This window comes from Sturnira hondurensis, unplaced genomic scaffold, assembly GCF_014824575.4.
Source record: "Sturnira hondurensis isolate 20B ecotype Veracruz unplaced genomic scaffold, ASM1482457v3 Scaffold0007406, whole genome shotgun sequence".
Taxonomy (NCBI): domain Eukaryota; kingdom Metazoa; phylum Chordata; class Mammalia; order Chiroptera; family Phyllostomidae; genus Sturnira; species Sturnira hondurensis.
Genome location: NW_028080037.1, coordinates 8,485,051 through 8,500,974, shown reverse-complemented (window position 1 = coordinate 8,500,974; position 15,924 = coordinate 8,485,051).

The following is a 15,924-nucleotide window of genomic DNA, read 5'->3' as shown; positions in this document are numbered from 1 at the left end:
GCACAGGCCAGGAAGTGTCTTGAACATTGGCCTGCCATCCGCACACCCACTTTAATGACCTTCCCTGGGGAGAGGAGAGGAGGAGGAGCAGGGGGAGGGAAGGGAGGAGGAAGGGCAGAGTTTGTTGCACGGGAGGCAGCAGGCACAGGTGTTTGCAGCAGCAGATGGCAGGTTTCGGCAGAGCCCTCCTCGGTCCCCCTGGCCCCACAGGGGGAAAGGAGAGGAGGGGGAGGCCGGCCAGGCCCCTCTCAAGCTGCAGCCTCCGGCAGTCACGGCAATCTCTGCGTCCCTAGGATGCACCTCTGCGCCCCCCCCCCCCAAGTATCGATCCAAGGTCAAGAGTATGCAGGTGCCTTGGAGAGCCAAGTCCAGCATCAGGCCTACTCTCGCTCCTAAATGATTATCGCCCAGGGGCTGTGCGACTGCATTTTTAATACCCGGGAGAAACCTATCAAGCCTTCACATTGGCCAAGTGGATGAGGGAGCGGCCCAGGGCATCCAGATCTTCCTCCTGGAGGAGACTGTTCCCAGGCTGTTCTGCTCTCTCGAACCCCAAACCAAGGCCCGCTTAGACCAGGCAGAGGAAGAAAGAGGCCCGGAAACGCGGCCTGTGTCTGGCAGAGTCTCTGTTCCTTACTGTCCGTGGAGGCGTTGCTCGCTGGTAGGCAGGGCAGAGGGTGGGGGGTGGGCGGTGAGCAGGGCAGCAGGTGGATGGCAGGCAAGCACCAGCGGCCAGCTCGTGTGTTCACCGCAGAGCACCTCATCCCCATGGGCCCGTGTCTCCCAGCACGCTCTGCTGTACTTCAGAACCCTCCTCCACCCTGCTCTTCGGGAAGCTAGTTGGAGTCAGCCCTGGAGAGGGAGAGCGGGAGCTATCTTGGAGATGCTGGTCTCAGTGGTCTCTGCCCCCAAGGAGTCCCTCTGCCCTCAGACCTTAGTTGTCCCAGCTGGAAGGAACAGAAAGCCATGACACCTGAGAGTCCGTTCTCTTCCTCTTAGGCTGAACCGCGAGGTGGCCGCTGGGCCACAAGCCCAGAATTCACTGCTTTGAAGTTCTTTCCCAGGTTTAGTGTGGAACCTGGGAAATATGGAAAATCGTCTACACTGAATTGAAATGGGAAGGGGGGTGGGGGCTGGGAGGGTGTGCTCACCACCATGAGTGGCCAGAGAAAGCACAGCAGTGATGGGAAAAGCCAGCCCTCGGAGCCCTTCCGTGGGCCAGCCTGGTCTGAGCCCGCTCCCTGAGCAAGCCCACCCAGTGCCCCCCAGACCCCCGTGATGGGACCAGACGACCCTTCCTTTTTGGCACAGGATGCAACAGACTCTCAGCCAGACTGAGCGACTTGTCCACACAGCAGCCACTGCTGCTGCCGCCGCCTCTGCTGGGCTATGGCCAGGTGGCAGGGGACCTGGCTTCAGAGTTCATGCTCCCAACCACTGAACTACGCTACAGAGAAAACAAACAAACAAACAGAAAACAACCACAAAGCATTTTTCACCCACCAGACTGACGACAAATAATAGGTACGATACAATCAAACTGGGATGGAAGAGCTGTACCTAATCACCTCCAGGGGGGACTGGAGGGCAAGGATCGGGGCTACAGGTTGGGGTCACTTTCACCTTCTATGGGTTTGTTTCGAAATGCAGAATACAGTTACATGTATCTGGGTTTCTAAGAGAGAGAGAAAGAGAGAGAGAATGGTCAGGAGAAGCGAACCAAAGATAAAGACAGAGAGAGGGTTCTCAGAGTCCAGAACTGCCTTTGAACACAGCCTCTTGGCTGCAGAACCTCCGCTGGCTTCAGGCCTTGGGGAAGCTTGCTCCCTGACCCAGCACGCAAGTATTCGCCCAGGACCCCTGTGCTCCAGGCACTGTGTGGGGCTCTTTTCCCGGCTCCTGCAAACCCAGGGTGTGCCCTAAGGGGGCACGGCTCCGCTTCTGCCCCCAGTCGGTGCCTCCATGGTGATGAAGTCATGGCTACATGCAGGGAGGAGCCAGCTCGCCCCTCAGCTTTGAGGCTTGCGATGGGCTGTTCCCCCAGAGCAGCTGCGGCAGCAACATTTACTTTGTCCGGCGGCCAAGTGAGAGAGGAGAGAGAGAGGGAGACCAAGAGTACGCGCTCGCCAGCCCACCCCCTTCCAAAACGTTTCTGACAAAACCTGGCACTCCTGGTTCTAATCAAAATACTGAACTTTGGAACAAATTAGCATCACACAGCCCTAGCAGGGAAAGTTCACCACCACAACGAAAATAGCTTCTCCCGGGGAAGACGCGCTCTGCTAACAAGGTCACTTTTGTTTTGCTTCCCCTGCCATCTGGCTGGGTGGCACCCGGGGCTGGATTTGGTGCCGGCGTATTCTGCTGAGAGTGGATGGGAGCCGGGTGGCAGTGCAGAAGGCTTCTGGGGCTCCTGGCAGAGGGTGCCGGCACCGAGTTACCTTCAGACATCCCCCAGAATGCAGGCGGGCAGATGGAGCCCCGGTTTTACCCAGCCCCACTCTGCTCCGAGCTCTGAGTGTGCAGAAGGTGCCACACCAGCAGACAGCAACAAGCAGGTGGGAAGCAGAGGAGAGCGGAAAAAAAAACACGACAGGATGGGAAAGCTATATCTCCCTCTCCAAAAAACATTCCAGAACTCAACGTAATGCTCGCTTCAGAGAGCCAGGGGGGGTCTGCGCTCCAGAAGGCGAACAAAGAAGTGTGATCTTGGTTTTGTTTTCTTTTTTCTTTTCGCTTCTACTTCCAAGGTTCAGCCTCTTTCAATGTTTGATCAGGGACGTTCAGTGACCTCCCCCAGCCTCGGTTTCCTCCTCTGTAGGATGGGAACCACCGGTGCAGACAGCGTGCGGGGATTAGAGGGGGAAGAGGTAGGGAGCCCGTCGGGGGTTCTCAGAGCACAGGCGTGCACCCTGACCTCTGTAGCCAGGAGGGTTTTCATGTAGACAATCTGGGCAGGCCCCTCAAGAGCCCTGCGCAGAACCCTCAAGTGACAGCGGGGACCCGCCCAGAGTGACTTCGTTTGTCTGGTGTGGAGCTGGAGTTTGAACTCAAGCATTTTGGTGCCGAAGATGCTGCCACCCCCACTAGAGCGATGGTTTTCAGTCAGACACAGCAGGATGACACCCCATGGGCGTCCACAGGGGTTTGCGACCCCCTAAAGCCACACACCTCCTAGGAGGAGTCCAGGGGCCCCAGTCAATTATCCCAGCAGATCTGCTAGGAGAGCAGATAAACAAAGCTTTCCGTGGAACGGAGATGGAATCTGTAACAGTGCCCAAAGTCTTTCCTTCCCTTACATCTAGGAAAATAAGTTCACTAGAGCATCTCTGTAAGCTTATCCGTCCCCCTTCCCCGCCACTCCAAAAAGATACATAAGGCAACTGATTTCCAGGCGAGCTGAATCTGGTCTCCACGGGGTCGGAGGTGGGGTGAGGGTGAGCGAGGTCCCTGGGGCCCCACGGTTGTGCGACTCGGCCCTGGAGAGTGGAGTGGGCACAGGGAGGGAGCAGAGGGTCCCTCTGCTGTGCACACTTCCTTCATCAGAACTGAGTCAGGACGTGGGGTTCTGGATGTCAAAGGTCCTCAGTGGGGCCATTTGCAAATGTTAGCTGGTATCGGGGCTTTTCTCCAAGTCACAGGAGAAGGCCTTTCTGCTGCCCCCCACCAGGGAATATGGGGGGCAGGCCGCTGCTCCCCTCTGGCCTAGGACCTATTCATCTGTTCACTTTTCTTAACCCGCCTCTTCCCTTCTGCTTGGCAGGCTTCCCAGATCTTGGATTAACATTGTTAACACAGGGAACGGGACAGGGTGGCATCGGGCAGAGATGGATGTTCTGGGCAGAGAAACACAGGCCATCGGGACATTTCGAAACAGGACACAGCAACGGTAGCTCCAGCATTTTCCATTTTAAAGACACTTGTTGATAACTTGTCTTGCAGCTAAGTTTAAAAAAGCACTTCACTTGACTTGGAGGAGAGGAGAATTGTCTAAATCCAAGAATGCATGTGGGAGTCGCTGACGGAGACCTGGGCTGGTGGCTAAGGCCTGTGTAAGGGCCCCCTGCACCCCACCATTGGAAAGGGACTTGGTGCCTTTAAAGGGAAGAGAAGGGACTCCTGCACTTGGAGGTGGTGGGTCAGGGGAGTGCGAGCAGCCGGGCATGAGAGGAGAGGCGTGGGGGCGCTGGTCTGGAGGACGGAGTGTCTGAAGCAGGAGCCGTGGGGCAGGAGCATCAGGCTGATCTCAGGGGCTTGTCTCCCAGGCAGATACGTGGGTTCAAGTCCGACTCCCGGAATCCGCATCTCTGGACAGAGAGCCTGTATGCTCGGGGCTCCATAGCATTAAGGATTTCCGGATTTTATCCTACATGCAAGGGCAGGCCGTTGAAGGGTTTGGAAAAGAGAAATGAGGCAGTCCACCTTAAAAACGTTCTGCCTCTTGGGTAGGAACTGAGTGGAATGGGATAAGGAGGGAGGGGGACGGACCACTTGGACGGCTAACAGAAGACTATACCTGCTCTTGTCTCTCTCCTTCCCTGCCTGTCGCACTGCGTAGACGAGCTTCTGACTGCATTAACCAGTCCCGGGGCACCTGCCGGACTCTCCCTGGTTATCTAGATTCTCAGGTAGAGGCTGCCTGGCCCCCAAAGTGACAGGTGGATTGACCTTGGGCCTTGAATTGTTCACATCTTGAACCTCAGATTGACTATCTGACATAGTCGCTCACTGTCAGCACGGCCGTTGGTTGCCCAAGGCCTCATTTTCCCCCAAAGTGTGGGGCCAATTATCCTCTCAGCCGTCCAGGGCGGTTTGGGTAGCAGCAGGCCTGAGGACGGGGTGGCCTTGCAGTGGCTCTCAAGATTCTGTTTGGTTCTGTGAGCCTGTGACATAAGCTTGCGTGGCAGGGAATCAATCAATGAGACCGTCACTTCCTAATAGGTCAGATCCCTTACGCGGGGTCCGGGTGACCCCACTGGCCCTCCAGGTTTGAAGATCGTCAGGGAGGGGCCCAGCATCTCAGCTCTTCCCCCAGTCAGAGGCTGTGCTAAGTGGCTCTTGATTCAGGCGGGTGCTCGCCCAAACTGGCCTCCCCTCTTGCAGGTAAATGACAAGTTTCTCATTCTGTCTGTGTCTTCCAAGAGAGGCTGGCAGCGAGAGAATGTTGTGAATCACAATCAGAGTTTCCTGCCGCCAAGCACACAGATGAGAATTGATCTCAAACCTTTTACTCTCATCATTTACTGAGTGCTGGGAAGACACACACATAAGTCAGCAGAGGAAAACTCAGAACCCTGGTCTCTCGCTGCGTGTCAACAAGACGCCCGAATCATGTTGCTTGCTGACGCACGCAGCGGGTTTTCAAACCAGGGCCCAGCCAGACCTCCTGGGGCTCCAAAAATGTCAAGGAGACCTTTGCCCCCGCCTTCATTACTTTTTAAATCAACTTTATCAAGGTATAATTTGCATAGGATAAACAGCACTCATCGTAAGTGTATGGGTTGGTGTTTTGACAAATGTATACATCCAAGTAACCATCATCTCAGTTAAAGTACAGAATATTTATATCATCCTCCCCCCCAAATTCCTTTGAGTCTCTTTGAAGTCAGTTCCCTTTTCACCTCTGGCCTCAGGCAACCACTCTCTGGTCTCCGTCACTCTAAGTTTACAATTTGCATAATTTCATATAATTTAATCAGATGATGTGTACTCTTTTAAGATTCAGCTACGTTGTTGCCTCTGTCGGCAACTCATTCCTTTTCTTATTGAGTAGCATTCCGTATCTGTGTATTCACCTGCTGTCGGTCGTTTGGGTTGTTTCCAGGTTTTGGATATTATGACTAAAACTGTTACATTTTGTTCAAGTCTTTTTATGGACACGGGTTTTTTCATTTCTCTTGGTAAACAAACACCTATGAGTAACTGCGTTGTATGGCAGGTACATCTCTACTTTCTAAGTAAAGTTACTTTTTAAATTGCTTTTACGTTTTAAGTTGCCACACCTTTTTCCAAAATAGATACACCATTTTCAACATTCCCACCAACTATGTATAAGTGTTCCAGTTGCTTCACGTCCTAACTAACACTTGTTATTGTCGGTTTTTTAATTTTAGCCATTCTAATGGTGTGCAGTGGCAATTCATTGTGGTTATTATTTGCATTTCCTTGATGACTAGACTTGAGCTCTTTTCCATGTTCTTATTGGTCATTCACATAACTTCTTTTAGTAGTGTCTTCTGTAACCTTTTGCCCATTAAAAAAATGAGGGTGTCTTATGAGTAAGTGATAAGGGTTCATGTTAGATTCTGGCTGCAAGTCTTATCCAATGTGTGTGTGTGTGTCTTCTTTCAGCCCATTACTGTCTTTTTTCATTTTTTTTTAAAGATTTTATTTATTTATCTTTAAAGGGGAAGGGAAGGAGAGAGGGAGAGAAATATCAATGTATGGTTGCCTCTTGTGTGTCCCCTGCTGGGAACTGGCCTGCAACCCAGGCATGTGCCCTGACTGGGAATCGAACCTCGATCGTGTGGTTCCCAGGCCAGCGCTCAGTCAACTGAGCTACACCAGCCAGGGCTCTTTTTCATTTCTTGACTGCGTCTTTTACACAGCGAAGTTTTAAACTTTGATAAAGTCTAATCATCAATTTTTCTCTTATGCTCTGTGTTTTTATATCTTATCTTAAAAATCTTTGCCTGTCTTAAGATCACAAATAGTGTATCCTACATTTTATTCTAATTTTATAGTTTTAGCTTTTACATTTAGGTCTGTGATTCAGTCCTGGTTAACTTTTGTGCATGTTCCGTCATAAGGTTTGGCCTTTATTTTTTCCATGTAGGCATTCAGTTGTCCCATCACCATTTATTGCTGAACTTTTCTTTCCTCATTTGATGACCTCCACGCTTTTATCAAAAATCAACTGGCCACATACCTGGTGGTGTATTTCCAAACTCTCTCTTCTGTTCCATTGCTCTATATGTCTGTCTTTTCAACCAGTATCACGTGGTCAGGTCATTCCTTCACCTTTGTTCCTCTTTGTAAAAAATTGCTTTTTTTTATTCTAGGGCATTTGCATTTCCGCATAAATTTTAGAATCAACTTGTCAATTTTTATTGAACCCTCCTGGAGTTTGGGTTGGGATCGTGTCGAACCTGTTGCTTTACTTGGGGAGAATCAATATCATAAAACTATTTGATTCTTCCCGTCTGTGAACATGGTATATCATTTTATTGATTTTACTCTTTTAGATTTTCTTTCAGATATCTTTTGCAGTTTTTACTCTCCAGATTTTATATATGCTTTGTTACACTTATTTCATTTTTTTTCGTGTGTTGTCAATGGAATTGCATTTTTATTTTCTGCCAGTTGTGTGTTCCCTCCTTCTCCTCCTCTTCCTCCTTTTTTGGTTGTCTCTTCCTCCCTGGTTGTGACCTGCACTAAGGCCTTAAGTACATCTTATTGACCTTGACACTGAGGGTTGGAAAAGGCCCCAGGTGACAGCTGAGTCAATGCCTAGCATTGACTCGAGTGTACATGCTGCCTATTATCTCAGAATTTACAGCCACTCTTGGCATGAGCCTCAGCCCATCAGAACACCTTCCTTCTGTCACTTCCCTCCTCTTCCCCGGCTCCCACCATCCCGCTTCCTCCTTGTGGCCTTCAAGGATGTGACAGGTTCCCGGTATCTTTTCAACATTGTATCTTCCTTTACTCAGCACATGGGTCGAAAGGAACATCCCACTGTTTGTCAAAAAGGAAGGAATGTGATGCTGTTCAGCTCTGTTTGACTATATTAGTTTCCCAGGGCCGCAATAGCGAGGTGCTGCAAACTGAATGGCTTAAAACCACAGACATTTATTTTCTCACAATTCTGGAGGCCGGAAGTGTCGGTAGGGCTCCGTTCCTCCTGACGCCTGTAGGGGGCGATCCCTCCTGCTTCTCTGGCGGTTCTCTTCAGTCCTTGGCATTCCTGGGCTTGCAGGGGCACCCCTCAGTTTCCCCTTTCACCTTCAAGTGGCATCTCCCCAGGCGTCCGTGTTTCTTCTCGCCTTATAAAGGCACCCACCGTATCGGATTAGGGATCCACATGCTTCACTATGACCTCATTTTAGCTAATTACATCTACGTCTGCAATGACCTTGTTTCCAAACAAGATCACTTTCTCAGGACTGGAAACCCCAAATTCAATATACCCTTTTTTGGCAGTGGGAGGCACAATTCCACGCTTACCGATGTCTTCGGTTCTCTCTTTCTCAAGTGTTCTCCTGTTGTTGTTCTCTGTAAGAGCTCCTGGAGGACCCAGTTCGCCACCCACCTTCTTGGTCATTTTCCCTGAAGAAGTGGATCGCATCGTTGTCGGTCTCCGTAGCATTTGTGTTGGACAGTGGGTCACAATGGTGGAGCCAGAGGGCAGGGCCACCCATTCACCTGGGAACAGAGCCCGGAGCCGGTTTAGACTCCTTCTGAGGAGCCGCTGTTTCCACTTGGGGCATTTCGGGCGCAAGCCCCAGCCATCCCTAACCTGTCGATTTGCAGAGCAACAAGAAGGATGGGGAAGCTTGCAGGAATCGGTGCTATTTACTGTTCTGTTGGAGGAATTCCATCAGTAGAAAATGCTCTGGATAAACATTTGGGGGTCTCTCTGAATGTCTTCTGCTCGACTAAAATAGGTTCAAGATATAAAATAAAAAGTCTTTTATATAAATATGGCCCAGCGGAGTGTTTCAACCCTGGCCCTTTTGCTATCCAGGGCCAGATTATTCTTTTAACAGTTGTAGGGGGCAGCCTTGTGTATTGTGGGGTGTTGAGCAGCATCCCAACCTCTGTGACCGATGCCAGGAGCACCTCCTCACCAGTTGTGACAACCCAAAAGGTCCCCAGACATGGACAAACATGCCCTGGGGGCAGATTCCCCCCCCTAGCTGAGAGCCACTGTAGAATGCTGTAAGGTAGTTGGAAATCTTTTTTTTTTTTTGAAACCTCTTTTTTTTTTTAAATTTTATTTATTTATTTATCTTTAGAGGGGAAGGAGAGAGGGAGAGAAACATCAATGTATGGTTGCCTTTTGTGCATCCCCTGCTGGTAGTTAGCCTGCAAGGAACCGGCCTGCAACCCAGGCATGTGCCCTGACTGGGAAGGTAGTTGGAAATCTTAACGTAAAGGTTGTCAAAACCATCCAGGTTTCTCTATATTTTGCTTTCCTTTTAATATTATCCTGATCCCGTGAGTAGATTCGGCTTTTCCTTGCCCCCGCCTCTGTGCATCTGGGACCTGTGGGTGGCCTCATTCACACAGAGGGAAAAATGAATGTCCCTGCTTATCATAAAGACCCAAGGGCTCCCAGGACTTGAGAAAGCAGGCCTGCACCAGGAGCATGCGAGCTTCACTCTGGATGCCCTGGGGTCTTCTAAAGCCCTTGCTGAGTTTCTTCTCAACTCATTGAACCACGAGGAATAAGACTGTGGTTGTAGGAGAAAGACTAAAAACCAGGGGTGGAAATCACCGGGAGGGAATTCGGAAACGGTGTGTGGAAGGCAGGACTGGAGAAAGGCAGTTGTCCCTAGCCCGCGGCACTTCCTGCTGGGGTTTCCCGAAAATGGAACGGCAACCCCAGGTCAGAGGGGAAGCCACGCATTCCCAGGCAGACCAGATCCTCACCGTTTGAGACATAACTTCCGCTTTGTGGTTGAGACAAGGCTTTCTACTTGGAAATGGCCTTGAACCTGTCCACGCCACACCACTCTCACCTTTGGTTTCATTTTGAAAGCGGCAGCCTTGTAAGGCGGAGTGCAAGAACCCTGCTTTTGACTGGCTGGCAGATGTGTTCCCAAGGATGGGGAGAATGTTGCCCTGGAACGAAGCCTCTGCCCTGGATTTGGGGTCTGTTCAGTGGTGTAGACCCCTTAAACTGTGGGATAGATATATATGGAACTAGGAAGCCATTCAACTTACACTTTAAAAAATTGAGAGGAAATTCACACACCTTAAAATTAACCACTTTCAAGAATATAACTCAGTGGTATTTAGTACATTCAAAATGTTGTGCAACTATAACCTGCATCTAGGTGCCATTTTCATCACCGCTAAAGGAAATTCCAGTCACTGTCCACTCCTTCCACTCCCAGCCCCTGATAATCACCAGTCTCTATGGATTTGCCTGTTCTGGACATTTCGTGTAAATGGAATCATACAATGTGTGACCGTCCGCGTCTGGCTTCTCACACTTAGCGTGTGTTGTGGAGCTTCACCCAGGGTGTAGCCTGTATCAGTACTCCGTTCCTTTCCATGGCAGAGTAATATTCCACTATAGGGGTAGGCCACAGTTTGCTCATCCACTCATCTGTTGTTGGACATCTGGGTTGCTTCCACTTGTTGGCTAGTATGAATAATGCTGCTATGAACAGTTGTTTCTCATATTAAAAAGTTTTTAATTGTGGTAAAATATGCCATTTTAAAGTGTAAATTCAGTGGCACTGGTGACATTTGCAATGTTGTACGCGTATCGCTACAATCTGCTCCCAAGTCTTTCCCATCATCCCCAAAGGAAACCCACTCAGCACTAACCCCCTGTCCCCCCACCCCCCGACCCTGCCCTGGGAATCTCCAGTGTACTTCGTCTCTGAACTTACCTGGTTAAGATTGCTCCTGCAAGTGGACTTATACAACATTCGTTCATTGTGGCTTCTTTCGTTTCGCATCATGTCTTCAAAGTTCACGCACGTGGTGGCCTGTGTCAGAACTTGGCTCCTTTTTATGGCTGAGTAATATCCCATTGTAAGGATACATCTCATTTCGTTTACCCGTTTACCTGCTGATGGACGTTTGGGTTGCTTCCACTGCTTGACCCTTGTGACTAGTGCTGCCGTGGACATTTGTGTCTCTCGTGGGCATTTGAAGAGTGTCCACTGCTCCCAACATCATGCCCAGACTCCTCGGCATGACACTCCTCAGGAGCCACACCTGTGTTCCCTGCCATGCCTGGTCCATGGCCTGTGACCTTCTTCCATTTCAGCCAACCACGACTGCTTCGAACTCCTGGAGTCAGACTGAATGTGCTTCTAGCCCTTGTGTCTTTAGACAGGTGTGCCCTTGACTTAAAGTTCTTTCTTCCTTCCCTTCCTCACCTCACTACCTCTCACACGTCCTTCAAAACTAGGAGGGCGTGTCCCCTTTGCTGGGAAGACTTCCCTAAAACAGCATCCTTTGCTTTCCCACCCAACCTTGGTCTGGCTGAGGCAGAGCAGCAAGGCAGAGAAGAGGAACGGACCCAGGAGCCCGGGTACTGGTTAACAGGTAGGGTGGTGGAGGGCATGATGGCGTGAGGCCAGGGGACATTGTGAGTGCCATTGGGGTGTCAGGGACACTTGTCCTAGGGGGGTGGCTTTCTGTCTTCAATGGGTCAGGCAGGCTAAACTCCTTCGAGCTCTGCTGGTTCCCATTGTGTTCCTGAAGCTCTTTCTGCTCCTCTCTGTCACAGCTCTTACTATGTCACTGTGTCACGGGCTGTTAACCTCCCTGTCTCCTCCAGGAGACACGCAGCTCCTCAAGAGGGGGTCCTGACATCCCCTTCGTACTTCGTATCCCCAGCGGGTAAGATGGACCCAGCGAGCAAGGGGGCTGGATTAAATTTCTAAGAGGCATGATATTTTTATGAGATAACTTATAAAACCACTAGGATTTGTTGATACTAAAGTAATGATACAGGCTTTTGGATTATCAAGAAAACAGGCGTACTTCCTAAGGAAATCTGGTTGGCTCTTATTTATTGAGTCTATTAGACTGAGTTTTTTTTAATAGCTTCATTGAGAGATCACGTACCCATTTAAAATGTACCATTCAGTGGTTTTTAATATATTCACAGAGTTGTGCACCGCCCCCCCCCAATCTCATACCCATTAGCAGTCATTTCCCATTCTTGTCCCTACCGGGTCCCCCCCTGGGAGGCCCCTTTGCCACTTTTAGCCTGTGGGTAAGTACTCTGAGCACTGGACGACCCTCTCTGCTTTGGATGTCGTGTTTGAACATCCGTGTGAGCAAGAAGGCTTTTCCAGGCGGAGGGCGAGAGAGGGGAAGGAAGCAGGGGACAGACACTGTGGGGCGGAGAGGCAGCAGATTTACGAGAACCCGGAACGGTCTGGCTCAGAAGCTTCTGGGAGGACAAGAGAGTAGACGGCTCAGAGGAGCAAGCTGGGATGGGGCCAAACGCATCCCTCTGGGAAGGTTCGCAGGGCGCTTCCCTACCCGAAGAAGCCACGGAAGTTGGAGGGTCGGAACGTGGTCGGGATGACTGTTCCATTGATTACGTGAGCTGTGGACAAGCAGTAGCAGAAGTGTTGCCGGGTGGTAGTTCTCCTGACGGTTGGAAAGAAAGTGAGGAGGAGCATTATCTGGGGTCCCCCTTACTGTCCCCATTGTTCCGTGTCTGAGGCTGGTGATCTGCCTGGTGGATTCTAAGTCTCCTCATGTAATAGGCTCCTGAACACATCAAAGTGTCTGCCGGGTATGAATATTGTATTTAAATGTACATTTCCACCCTGGCTGGTGTGGCTCAGTGGATTGAGCACTACTAGTCTGTGAAGCCGAGGGTCGCCAGTTTGATTCCCAGCCACAGCACAGGCCTGGGTTGTGGGCCAGGTCCCCAGTGGGGGGCGCCCAAGAGGCAACCCCACTCTGATGTTTTCCCCCCTCTCTTTCTCCCTCATTTCCCTTCTCTCTGAGAATACATAAATAAAATCTGAAGAAAAAACAATTAAGAAAATACACGTTTCCGTCTTTTCCCACTGAATTCAACTGGGAAAAAAACCCAGGTCCATTTGCAGGACTTTTCTTCCCTCTGACGGACCAAGCAGAGCCCCAGATTTCTCTGTGGTAGGCAGAACTACGGCCCCTAAAATGTCCACATCTCAGTAATCCTTAGAGCCTAAACCTTGCTTAACGTAATCACAAAGGCACTTGCAAGAGGGAGGCAGCAGGGTCAGCATCAGAGAAGATGCAAAGACAAAAGCAGAGGTCGGGGTGATCCAGGGCCATGAGCCAAGGGACAGGAGGAACCTCTAGAAGCCGGAAGAGGAACGGAAGTAGGTTCTGCCCTCAAGCCTCCAAAAGAACATGGATGGCCCTACCAACCCTTTCGGACCTCCGACCGCACACAGTGAGATAGACCTGTGTCGTTTCATGCCACCCAGGTGGTGATAATGTGCTATGGCAGCCCCAGAAGACCCATCCAGATTTCTGCCTTAAGTTTCGAGTTTTGCTTTTAGATCATGGTTTTCCCTATTGTGACAAGTGGCGTGCACCTGCTGAGTGGCAGTGAGGTGCCAGGATCTGTGGCAGACCTGGAATAGGCGTCATCTCAACCCTCCCAGGGACCCTCTGAGAAAGGCACACTGTCACTCTTATTTAGTGTGTGTGCGTGCGTGTGTGTGTGTGTGGCACATGTGCGTGCACAGGTGATGCATGTGTATTGGACACCAAGGTGTCGGTGGGGCCAACGCCCTCTGCAGGCTCTAGGGGGGAATGGTTGCTTGCTTCTTCCAGCCTGCGGTGGCTGCTGGCACTTCTTGGCTGGTGGCCCCATCATTCTGATCTGTGCCTCTCGTCACACCACTTTCTTTCCTCTGTGGGTCCGAGTGTCAAATGTCCATCTGCCTCTCTGTCATATTTAGGGCCTGCCTGGGTAACCCCGGACGAGCTTCCCACCTCAAGACCCTTAACTTAATCCTGTTTTTGGCCATAGAAGGTAAGAGTCACAGGTTTTGGAAATTAGGAAATAAACATTTATCTTCGGAGGGCCACTCTTTAGCTTACCACAAGGGCATATGAACTCTGTACATCTTTACTTCTCATTTCAAGCCTACTTTTATAATTTTACAGGTAAGGAAATTGAGTCTCAGAGAGGTTTGCTGTCTTGCCTATATTCCTCATGCAGCTGGTCGGGGGGGGGGCTCTTTCTATGACCCCCACATAATGTTCATGGGAGAAATGCTGGATCACGCCATACTTACCTATGTAATTTCAGGGAGTGCACTTAGTTTCTCAGATACCCGAGTGTCTGAGTTTTCCTCTGTAGAATGAGAATCATAATATACTCTTCCCAATCTAGGCCAGATGACATTAGACACCATTTGTGAAAATTCTTTGAAAAATATTGTGCCGTTTAGATGCAGTGGGTTATTGTTATCGAGAGTGGGCTCATAAGAAAGTCTTCCTAGAAGAGAGAAGAGATGAGCCGACGGAGCATCATGAGTGAAATGCCAGCACAGTCACAGAGACCACCCCCCTGTGGTGGAGCAGAGTCTTCACTTAAGGTTCTGATGTAGATACATTTAAAAATCTTCCCTGTTTGAGGACTTATACCTGGAAGCCACTTCCCAAAGCATGGGAAGCAATGCTGAATTATTTCAAGTTGAAAGGGGCCCTGGCTGGTGTGGTTCAGTGGATTGAATGCCAGCCTGTGAATCCAAAGGTCATGGGTTTGATTCCCAGTCAGGGCACAGGCCTGGGTCATGGGCCAGGTCCCCAGTAGGGGGCGTGTGAGAGGCAACCACACTTTGATATTTCTTTTTCCTTCCTTTCCTCTCTCTAAAAAGTAAATAAATAAAATCTTAAAAAAAAAGAAAGGGGGGCAGGAAGGTCTAATTTACTTTCGTGTTACTGATTCTTCTCTTCATGCTCCTAGGCATTCATGAATGTTGGCACTGGGTTGCAGTCACACCATGTGTTGTTTTTGTCTGGTAACCTTCTCATGGTTTCTGTCATCTGGGCAGTAGAAAGAGGACTGTTCAAGAGAAGTGTACGTGGCAGGTTGCCCGCGTCAGCAGGAAAATGACACCAGGAAGCAAAAGTCAGACATGAGGAAGAGCATTTAATAAGAAGCCAGATGTCTTTATCAAAATTGATTTTTGACTGGACAGGCCTCTGCTCTGCATTCACGCTGTATTTATAAATCGAGATCAGGTGTGGAAAGCATGTCGACTCAGGAGAGACCACATCTGGTGCCAAGGCAGACATCACGAATCAATCACAGCAACCCAGTGCTTACCTCCAAAGCCTCTGACCTGTGGTTTATACCCAAACTTACGCTGCTTACTATTTCAGTAAATCCTTGGATTATTTTCAACCCAATAATATCAGCTGCTGCTCCCTCACTCACTGGGTACCGAGTGCTCTACGTGTGATCCTCACCAGTGTTAGTTTCCTGGAAGCGGAAGCTCACCCGAGTAGTGTCAGTGAACGGAACAGTTCTCTTACTTACAAAGTGTTTGAAAACCATGGCTCTGCAGAGGAGTGGTTTCTGGAGCTGAGCCAGGAGCTCACTGGTGTTAACCAGTGTAAGGAATGCTGGAGAAGTGATTTACCCTCGAAAACGACATACTTGCCCTGGCTGGTGTAGCTCAGTGGATTGGGTGCGGGCCTCCGAACCAGAGGATTGCGGTTCTATTCCCAGTCAGGCCACATGCCTGGATTGCAGGCCAGTTCCCAGCAGGGAACGCATAAGAGGTAACCATGCATTAATATTTCTCTCCCTCTCTTCTTCCCTTCCCTCTAAAGATAAATAAATAAAAATCTTTTAAAAACCCAAAAATGGTGTACTTGTGCTGTGCAGAAGACCAGCACACAGGATCCAGCTAAGCAAAACCCCAAATCGTGTGTGTGCATGCGTGGAAAGAGCGTGAGGGGCACTCGAGCATTCATGACAGAATGTTAGTGATTATTGAATGTGGGTGCAAGATAATCAGGAATTTACTCTTTTTAAAAATTATATATACACACACACACATATTTTTAAGGGGGAGAGAAACATCAATGTGTAGTTGCCTCTCATGCACACACCCCCCAACGGGGGTCCTGGCCCACAACCCAGGCATGTGCCCTGACTGGGATTTGAACCAGTGACCCTTTGGTTTGCAGGTTGGCACTCGGTTGGCT